The following is a 10,659-nucleotide window of genomic DNA, read 5'->3' on the forward strand; positions in this document are numbered from 1 at the left end:
TCTCAAGAATCACTGATTTATTTTGCGATTATTAATAAGCCTCTCATGAACACAACGGCGGTTGATTAGTTAATTTTAAACTCCTGCTCTGCTAGTTATTTTGATAATGGAACCGAAATGCACAGAATTGCGCAACACCTTGTTGAAACAATAATCACTGAGATTATTATTGTTGTTGGGTCATTAATTTGAACACGTTTTGTAGATTTTTTTGTTGTTGTTCTTTAATAAAGTTATGAACGTTTTGATAAGGAGTCAGAGGAGGACGTGCTGGTCTCAGCGTCCTGGCGGCGTTCAGTTTGTCACCTAATGCCGATATCAACTCAAAACCTTNAAACAATAATCACAGATTATTATTGTTGTTGAGTCATTAATTTGAGCACATTTTGTTGTTGTTGTTCTTTAATAAAGTTCCGAACGTTTTAAGCGAGTCGGAGGAGGACGTGCTGGTCTCAGCGTCCTGGCGGCGTTCAGTTTGTCACCAACCGCCGAGATCGGAGACTGGGAGAGGAAGGACTGGGAATGGAACTGGTGACAAGTGTGTTCAAGATTGTAGATGATGCACCTGCTCTACCACTGAGCCGTATGGTGCCCCAAACCTTAAATAAACTTTTAACAAGTCTTTTTTTGTTGTTGTTGTTTTCTTCATTTTGAAGCTCTGTGAGTTCTCATTTGCTTTTTAACCCTTGTGTTTAGAAATGGGGTCCACAGTCTCTACATTTGCCTCAGTCCTCGCACGCACAAGAGTTAAACAACTCATTTGATTGTCTCTTGTCTAGCAGGGATCTTATGGGTAAAAAAATAGAAACATTTATTTTTTAAATTCACCTTTTGATTGGCCAGCTAATCCTGATTTGCATTTAGCTTAAATCAGTATCTAGAAAACATTCCTGGTGCTGCTTTCTTGGTTTTCTGTGGCTTTTCTAATAACTACGTAAATTGACTAATTTGTTCAGATTTTTGTGTGTGGATATTTGGTCCTTTTTTTCTGTCTGACATGTAAATGAATTTCATGTCAACAGAAATATGTTTACTGAGAAAAAAGGTTAATATTTATCTTACTCTCAGCATGGTAAAGCGATAGATCATTAAAATATAATAAACTATGTCACTCAGTCCACAGTGAAATTTTCTTTTCATGGATATAAATATGAATCTTTGAATTTTGGAGGTTTTCTTTTACTTTTATTTATTTTTTTTTTGTCTTTGCATCATAAACATTTTTCCATTTAATATTCATTGTTCAGTTGGACTGAACCTGAAAACCTGCAAGCCATCCGTGCACCTCAACAGATGTCTCTGAGTGAAGTTGGATTTTAAGCCCCTGAAGAAACATCTGTTGACATTGAAGCATGAGAAAACTTTCTCTGAATGATATCGTTGCATGTGAGGGAGTATCTGTTGCACAAGGAGGAAATAAAGACATTTATTTTGTTCCGTCAAGCCACTTTCTTGTTCTTCTGATGGATTTTGTGTTGGCTGCCATTGGGGATGTCAACATCTGTTGCTATCTAATGAGCTTGAGTGGATGTTTAGCATGGACTTTGTGTTTTTTTCAGGGCTACGCTCATTAAAACATATTCCAACCACCTTTTCATAAATCTTGTGACGGCTCTGAATCTACACTCCTGCGCGACTGAGGAGATTGCTTGCTTACATTTATTAAGTATGTAGTATATTTTTCCTTTCAACACCTGCAATTAAAACATCCCAAGAGAAGTGAAAGGTTCATCAACGCTTTTGCAGAACAAGAGAGGCACAACTTCAGTGTTCTTTACTTTAATTCCAACGATACGTTTGAGCAGGGGCTCCGATATTCGGAAAACAACAAAAGTGCACATCTTAAAACGGACGTCAAAAATCAAATTGAAAGAGACGTAAATAAAGCGTGCGTAAAGGCTGTTTAAGTGGCTGTATTTCTCATTGCGCTTTTTCCTGAGCATAAACCATGCCTTTTAAAAATATGACCGAAATATATAAATGTCTCAAAGTGGGTTTGCAAAGTTTAATGTCTGCTGAAAACTGGAAGCAACGTATGGCTGTCCTGGAAGGGGGGTGTCGTATATCAACAGCGTCTCGCCACCAATTGAGTCACTGTGTTACTGAGCATGCTCTGTAATGCAATGAAACGATGAAGCACAGAGCGATGACTCATTCGGTGTGTGCTTGTGAATAAGTCTGTGTAATATGCATGATTATACAGAAACATTTTAGTTGACATATTATTCATCACACATGGGAAATGTATAAGACTATAAGTTCTGCCGTTGTCCTCGCATGATTCAACATGCAGTTGCCATATACCTGAGAGGTTATGCTTTTATTTATGACCAAGATAGTTTAAAACAATATACTGTGACATTTACAAGATACAAATTCTATCAGTCGATTGCACTAATGTGTTTTTATGCTTTTTCAGATGCAGTCTGTCTCCAGGATTCAGACTAAAAGCCACAGAGGCCTCAAAGTCATGACTCAAACTCAGGCTTATGCTCAGTGACTCATCAGTCAGCCTTTATCAGTTACTTCAGTCCACAGAGAGGATGACCGCCTTCTTTCATCATCACTCAAATCCAGAGTCTCTAGTACAATAATAATAATTTAAAAAAAAAACACAGCCAGGGATAAACAATCCGTTTCCAACAACATGAGGAATTTCAAGAAAAACTGGCTACGTCAGAAAGACATTGAAACCGCTCCAAAAAAAAAAAAAACTTTAGGAAGACAATAAATTCAAGCAAACAATAGCAACAGTTGGAAACGTTAAATGATGGGGTTTACAGTCATGCATGCAGAAAAATGTGTAGAAATGTTTAGCTAACAATGAGGATGTCGGTTAGAAAGATTGAGGAAATGGAGTGACGTTAATAAAGACGGTAAGTAAGGAGAGGTATGGAGTAAAAAAAAAAAACTTTACTGTTCTACATACATTACCAACTGGTTGCAAAATATTTGGTCAATATTTGGAGACTTCTCCCTAGAAAAAGGTCTTATGTTATCCCTTCAAACAGATGTGCATTCTTGGAAGGAAAGCTATATATTGATGTTTTTTGGGGTTTTTTCCCTCCCCCTCCAAATACATTTACGTTGATTCTGTAAGATTTACTGTGCAGGTGAGATCAATGTCATGCAATCTTCCAAGGCCTGTTTATGCTAGATGGAAGACATCCAGAACAACTGATATATCTGGGATTTATGATTTTAGGTGAGATCATGACGAAAATCCTTCTCCCAGGAGCTCCATCTGAATCCACTCACTGTGTTTCGCATCCACTGACATTCCCCTCAACGATTCCTCTGTTACGGATTTCCAGTCGCGTCGAGAGTTGCCGCACCGCTTCAGACGTATGGACGATGATAAACTCCTCACATCATCAAGACTGTAAATAGACGCAGTAAAGATGAGCCGGAGGTGAATATGATTGTACTGTTGACCTGGCGGTGAAATTTACTGTTTGCAGTCCTGCTTTTTCTGCCAGATGCTTAAGCCATGATAAACAACTAAAATATGTGCTATATAAAGAACACATGGCAATTTGTCATCTCTGAAGTGAAATCCAAAGGAACCATTTTCCTTTTCAAATCTGTGAGGATAACTGAAATAGATTTTGTCTGTTAAATGCTACAATAATGACACAGCATTTTTTTTCTCTCTCTCTCTCTCTCTCTCTTAAGATAACTATGTTTTATAATGATTTGGGAAAGTCTCTGTGATGATGTCATGGCTTTGAATTTGGGGAACACATGTAACTACACGTTAACGCAAAACGGCACAATAAAAACCCCATTTTGATCCAAAAAGGAAATATCTTGGTAATTCAGAATTTCTGTTAATTGCCAGAAATACTGATGTAGAATTTAGCAAGAAAAAAAAAATCAAACCAACCAACCAACCACCTAACTCACGCCAGTCCATCACATGGCAACACAGAAACACACAGAGACAAGGATAAACAACCATACAGACATGACATTCACAAATAGGGAGAATTTAGAGAGACCCGAGGAGAAATCATTTTTATTAATCGCAACTGAAATCAAACGCGTCACCCTTATCTCACCTTAGCTGTAGATCTTTTGCTGTATGATTTAATCCATCCTGATTATGATTCATGATTACTGAGGTTCAACTGGGAGGTTAAGTTGAAAGACAAATTATATCTGGAACCACATATTGAAAAAAATAAAACATGTTTCCATTGGCCAGCTTAAACATTCATTCAGAAATGTTTAAATGCTTTTTTTTTTCCTTTAGCTGCTACCAGACTGCAGCATTCATTCCAGTCCCAGAGATCTTTGTACAATACTGAGTTTGATCCCCAAGACAGTGGAAAGGAAGAAACCCGGCCAAAAAGCAAACCAGGTGTTGATCAGACAGTAATGTGGAAATTCACAGCCCATAAAAAAAAAAAGAAACATGTTTTATACGGTATAAAAGAGGCCTTGATACACTCTGAAGAATTCAAAATGTTAGTCATGATTTGTAGTTGATTGGGGTGAGAAAGAACACCGAGACCCCGGCTGAAGAAGACGAAGATGAAGGCTTAATGTTGAAACAGTCCAGATGCAAGCAGATTGGGGGGAAACAGACTGGCGACGTGACACTGGGGAGACTAACACTTGACGAGGATCAGACAAGAGACAAAGACAACAGGTGGATTTAAATAAATAAATAAATCAGGGATTGAGACTCACCTGGGAGGCAATCAACAGGGAAGCAGGACAGGGACAGGGCTAAACACAGAAAACCTCAAAAATAACTACACAGGAAACACAGAACACAACAATGTCAAAGATGTTAGACGTCATAGAGCGAGACACTGCGGTGGCCGACCCCACCTCCTCCAGCTTATTAGAGGAAACTGCTGTTTTGTTGTATCGACTTCCAGAAAGATGCGGCCAAGAGTGTTAAAGCTCCAGGCGCAATGTCATAAATCTGTGGGTGGACTTAAACAAGCATGATTATAAAAACACACAAAAGATATCTGAGGTCATTGACTGTGCATTCATGCAGGAAAAAAAAAAAAAAGAATGAATACAATCAACTTTACTCTCAATCTCACAGTCCTGGAAGAGAATATGTTGCAGAATAATAATAATAATAATAAAAGATGGGGATGGAGTGCGCATGCTGAATGAAATCCACCCATTAATGTCCATTCTCAAACATATCTATCTGTCTAGTCAGCGTGTGCACTCAAGGGGACACTGTCTACATTTCCACTTATGCCAATTTGGTGCTCCAATCTGAAATGCATGAATCACGGCCAATTGTCGTAATAGGACTTTGTCAGTAAGGACGAAATGCCAAATCAGTTTTTCCGTGCAGCGGAAAGTAAGAGAATCTATCGTTTTGCTATTTCTTTCACTGTCTTTCCACCAAATTGTGTCAACACATCTGCTTTTTTTGTTGTCACTCTGACCTTCCTTTGTGCTTTCGTTTAAGCAGCTGTGGCTGCTTAAGTTAGTTGGCATGTTGAGTCCTTTATAAGCCAAGTACGATCAGACAGTCGCAGGTCAAAACGATATCTCTTCGTACTGGTTGTGGATTTCTACAAAATTCCCATTGTAAGTCTTTTTCTTTCTCATTTTAACCAAAGCAATGATAAATGTCGAGAAGCTGCTTTAGCAATAGCATTCCTGATGTCTGCCAGCATATAGAATTGATTATTTCAGTGACCGTAGTTGCTATTTCATAATATAGATACATCTGTGCACTACAAATCCGTTTTCTGGCAGGTGGTATGACGTCTGCGAGCAGCCCCAACCCCTGTCTCCACCCCACCTACTTTTATAGGTCACGTTTATGCACTAAATTCGTGAGAGGAGACTTTTATTTTAAAGGCGTTCTGAAATACAGAGTGTTAGATTACAGCTCATGTCTAACATATCAGAAATAATAAGAAAGTACATCTATAAATGTCACCAGGGGTGAAACATGCAGTCCGATTCTCAGAGCTCAAGTGAAAATAAGAAAGAGGCTTTAATATGACACTTGAAGATCCTCTACGTCTGACGGAGATCGAGATGAGTCACAGGTGGAAAGGAACAAGAAAGACCATTTAAATCTTCTACGGAAAACTGACACACTCTGACCCCCAAGTTACATTATACTTTTTTTTTATACATTTGTATCTTCCTTGTCCAGAAAGTTGATTATTTAAAGGGCAATTCATTTTTTTTTTTTACATTATTGAAAAACACAATTCTCCATCTAGAGCAAATTATCTTAGTGATATAAAATGTTACTGTTTGTTTCTTGCTTTTGAATAAAGTCAGTTTTCAGATTTATTCATCTATCTGCAAATGCAAGTAAAAATGTATATGTTCCAAAGATTTTTTTTTTCCAGCTCTCTTCATGCTAATGTGGTTAGGGTTGTAGCTCCGGTTATTTATATTAGCTTAAATGTCCAAAGTTTAAAAAAAAAAAAAAATATGTAAAAAAGTATAGAAAACAGAAACCGAGAACAAGACAGCCAAGCAAGAAGCTCAGGAGGAAGAAGTAGAAGAAAGTCTAGAGGGATATAATTTACCACTTTGGTAAATGATCGCAAATTATTAAAAATTTGAAATCCAAATCCACAGATTTTAGTGACTGAGGTAGAAGTCGGCCTAATATTTAAACAAATCTCTGATACTTTTTCTGCTCTCTTCACGCTTCCCTGTTGCTAAATTTAGGTGATAAATCTTTTTTGCTAGGAACAACAACAACCGTGAATCATTTGTTTCACAGTTTTAAGACATTCAAGTCGCCTCAGCATCAATTTTCACGTTCAAATGATATTACAGGAAAAAATCAAGTTAAGAACCTTAGAAACAAATAACTCTGAATCAGATTATCTATTTTTATGCAGACACATTTCACATTTTATCCAACTTAAATTTGAAATAAGGCATTAGTGACGTTTCGAAGGTAAGAAAAAAATACTTCTACATTCACAGGATGATTGAATGGCTAACACACAAAAAAAACAGCTATCTTTCTTTATTGGAGTTTTTGTAACTTATAAAACATGTTTGTTGCTAAACGGAAAGCTCAAAACCGACTCACTCTCTCTGCAGATGTTTGCTCATTGGTGCAATCTACCATTTCCCATTGGTGAATAGTTTGCATAAAAAGTATTTAGTTCACAACAAGGTTAAATATATATATATATAAATAAATGAAATCATTAGAGGAGGAAGCAACACTTCTGATGTTGAATCACTGAAAGATTAGATGCATTTTTTAAATCAAACCACCACAAGGAGAAGTCAACATTTCCTTGATCGAATGCCATAAACCATTTAGGGGTCTGCAGATTTTATGCATGGCCTGTGTCCAAAGCAAGCCTGATCGCTCTGAGTGTACAGTGTACATGCATCAAATATAATACAAAACTTATGCTTCCTTATTTGTGTTCAGTATTCATTTCACTGAGCCATGTTGATTGTAGAGGGATGATGTTTTTGTACCGTCTGTATGAAGCCTGTGATCAACTTGAAAGAAAACGATGGAGCTGACAGACCCACGGTTAATGTGGCGTTGTGCAAAACTGGTGTGGAACAGAAACACATTTAAACCTCCACATGATGTTGTTTGGTTTGGCGCCTACATCTGCATATTCAGCATATTTGCTGAATTAACAAAGTACATTTAAAAAGTGAAAAACAGAACTCGAAATACTGATGCACTATTTAGTGTATGAGTTAAAAAAAAAAATCTTCACTTAATCTTTACTTAATAAAATATGGCAGAACTTCCTTAAAAGTAATATTAAAAAAAAGAGAGTTTGTACTTTTTATGTAATATTGAGTTAATTGCCCTAGTTTGAAGGGGTCCCTTTAACAAAGTCCAGATCTTGCATTGTGCTCATTACAACAAATATGAATGTTTTTTTTCTTTTTTTCTTTTTTTTTTTTTAGAAACATAAAGCCTAATGTATTTAATTTTAATGATTTGCCAAAGACCATCAAACATCCTGAACTGATTCTGTGTGGGACCCCTCTGCTCAAAGCGCATTGATTATATTTACTGATAATATTGTGTCTGTTTGCACAGAGCAACCTTAAGTAATACCACAAATCGTTTTACCAAATAAAGTTTTGGCCTTTTAGGAGCAGTCAGTGTGTCTCCGAAACCAGAAATAAATAAAAAGCAGAGAAGGACATGAAGCTAATTTGGAGTTTACATTTCTGTCTACGTTATAATTTAATAATCAGCAGCGCAAAATGGAAATGACGCAGTCAGCGTACGCGTGTGCTGTTCTAAAGGAACGGCTCACAACTCCGTCTTCCTCTTTCGTATGACTTTTACAAGACACACTCTTATCGTGATTTGTCTCTTGAAGACATGATGTTCACGACTCCTTTTGCACCGCAGGCAGAGATGCAGTTTTTTTTTTTTTTTTTTTAATTTTATTAAGAGAGTTTGTTTTTGAGCAACGTCAAGGCATGGAGAAAATCTTTAGTCAAAGGAAAACAATGAAAAATGAAAAAAGTTCATAACAAAACCAAAACCAGAAATTTTGGGGTTCTGACCCCTGCTTGAGAAGAAAGCAGCTAATTAGACCTTAATCAAAGGGGGGAGGGGGGGGGAGCAAATAGCAGATGTCAAACATCAACAAAGTTCAACATAGTTAGAACATCCAAACTGAAAATATTCCTGGATTTCATAATTTGGTTCAATAAGGACTGTGCCAAACGGTTTGCTCCCTTCCCCCACCATACCTCTAAGGAATATGAATAAATTACAGCAATACTTTTTGACTTTTTTTTTTTTTTTTCCTCTGTACAGCCTGAACTTTTTCACATTTCGTCACATTCCATCCACAACCTTAATGCATTTCGTTGGGATTTTTGTCTGGCAGTCCACCAGTAGTGAAAATGATAAAACCAACCAATCACCTTAGAAGTCACGCAATCAGGAAATAGAGTCCACCCATGTTTAATCACAGTTTTGTTTAAATGCAGTTGTTCTGTGAAGAGTTCAGAGGTCTGCTGGAGAACTGTTACCAAACCGAATCATGAAAACAAGGAAGACATCAAATTAAAACCAGAATTAGATTACTCATATTCCAAATGTTGTATGTGATGGAGGTTATTATGAATAATAATTATTTACTCCTCCAGAGTCACCATTCGTGACGACTCAAAATGAATATTTGCAGCATTCTCCACATATCTGACCCTTGCTTGAAGATGTTCTTTTGTACATTTTTCACCTTGGTTAAACTTCTGTGGTTGTTCATTTTAATAAATACAAAATCTAGTGCAAAACTGATCTTTCTTTCACTGAAAACAAGGCTCAGAAGAAGGCCTGCTGCCGTAGGTTCTGATTGGCCACAGAAGTGACGAGCCTTTAAATGGTTAACAAATACAGCGATATAAATGAAGACATTGAAAGTAGCAAAACGAGACGGACGTCCTGGCCTCACAAATCTTTGCAGATGCATTTTCTCAAACAGCTCATGAATCTCAGATAAAAAGAAACGCATTTGCTTGGTAACTTGACAAATGGCTCATGAAAAATAAAAGCTGCACGAAACGGGCTGTGTGGTCTGGCAAGAACATAAATTTAGGTTGTTGCACAATCTTTATCCTTGCACACTAATCCTGGAACTTGGACAAAATGCCACATTTACATTGCTGCACAGGAACCAGACAATTAGGACACTAAAGAGAACCAGGTCCCCTCCATCGGTGTGCAAGCGATTCTCTGTTAGCGTTACAAAATAAGACATGTTTTCCTGTTTTATTCGATAATCGCTTACAGCTTTCCTCTGCCCCTGTAAAACAACTCTATGCTTGTTTCTTTCATATTGGTTGTTGATCCATCTTTAGGTATAACAAAAGAAGTTTTACATCTAGATTTCCAATGAGCGTGAAAGCTTGATTGAACATTTGTACTTTAATTTCCAACTTCTTCCTGGATTCCAGGTAACAGTGTAAAACATTTGATCATTTCAGAACTAGCTGATTTACATTTAACCAATTTGAATTGTGTTTTACTTCCTCTTGTGCTTCAGCAGTGTGGTATCCACTCTGTAATTTGGTAAAATTGTTACCAAGACATCTTGCCATCTAGCTTAAGATTTTATCTGAACATACTTTTTACATGGCCTAAGCTTGAAGAAATAAGACATTGCAAGTGATTTTAATTTTGTAAATTATCACATAAATCTGGACTTAGTATCCAAACTTATAAAAAAAAAGGCAAATGGCGAGGATGACGTCACCACTGACAATGAGACTGAACAATACGGGGTTTAATTCAAGAATACGCTCAGGCCATAAAGGTATGTGCCACATGTAATTACCAGAATATAAATTTCTATTAATGCACTAAATACACAAATTGCACTTTATAAACGAGAAACGGTTCTCACCATTCTACGTCCCCAACTTGGTTTTTATGCTTACAGTCTTGAATGATCTTCATGCAAATCAATCATTTTTTGAGATTTGATTTCAGTTCTCCTGTAAGAAGCCGTTATGTTAGTATGAATTTAAATGCAGTTCCAAGAAACCACAGGATATGTCTCCAAAGCTAAGGGTCTTGACTGTGCTCCGAAATTCTAATTATTCAGGTAAAGTATGCATCTTAAAACATGACCCTGAACACTTTTCCACGTTCTAGAATCCAGATACAACAACCATTGAAAAGAAACAGGCATCTAC

This window comes from Poecilia latipinna, unplaced genomic scaffold, assembly GCF_001443285.1.
Source record: "Poecilia latipinna isolate Pla-1442-1.1 unplaced genomic scaffold, P_latipinna-1.0 Scaffold381, whole genome shotgun sequence".
Lineage (NCBI taxonomy): Eukaryota > Metazoa > Chordata > Actinopteri > Cyprinodontiformes > Poeciliidae > Poecilia > Poecilia latipinna.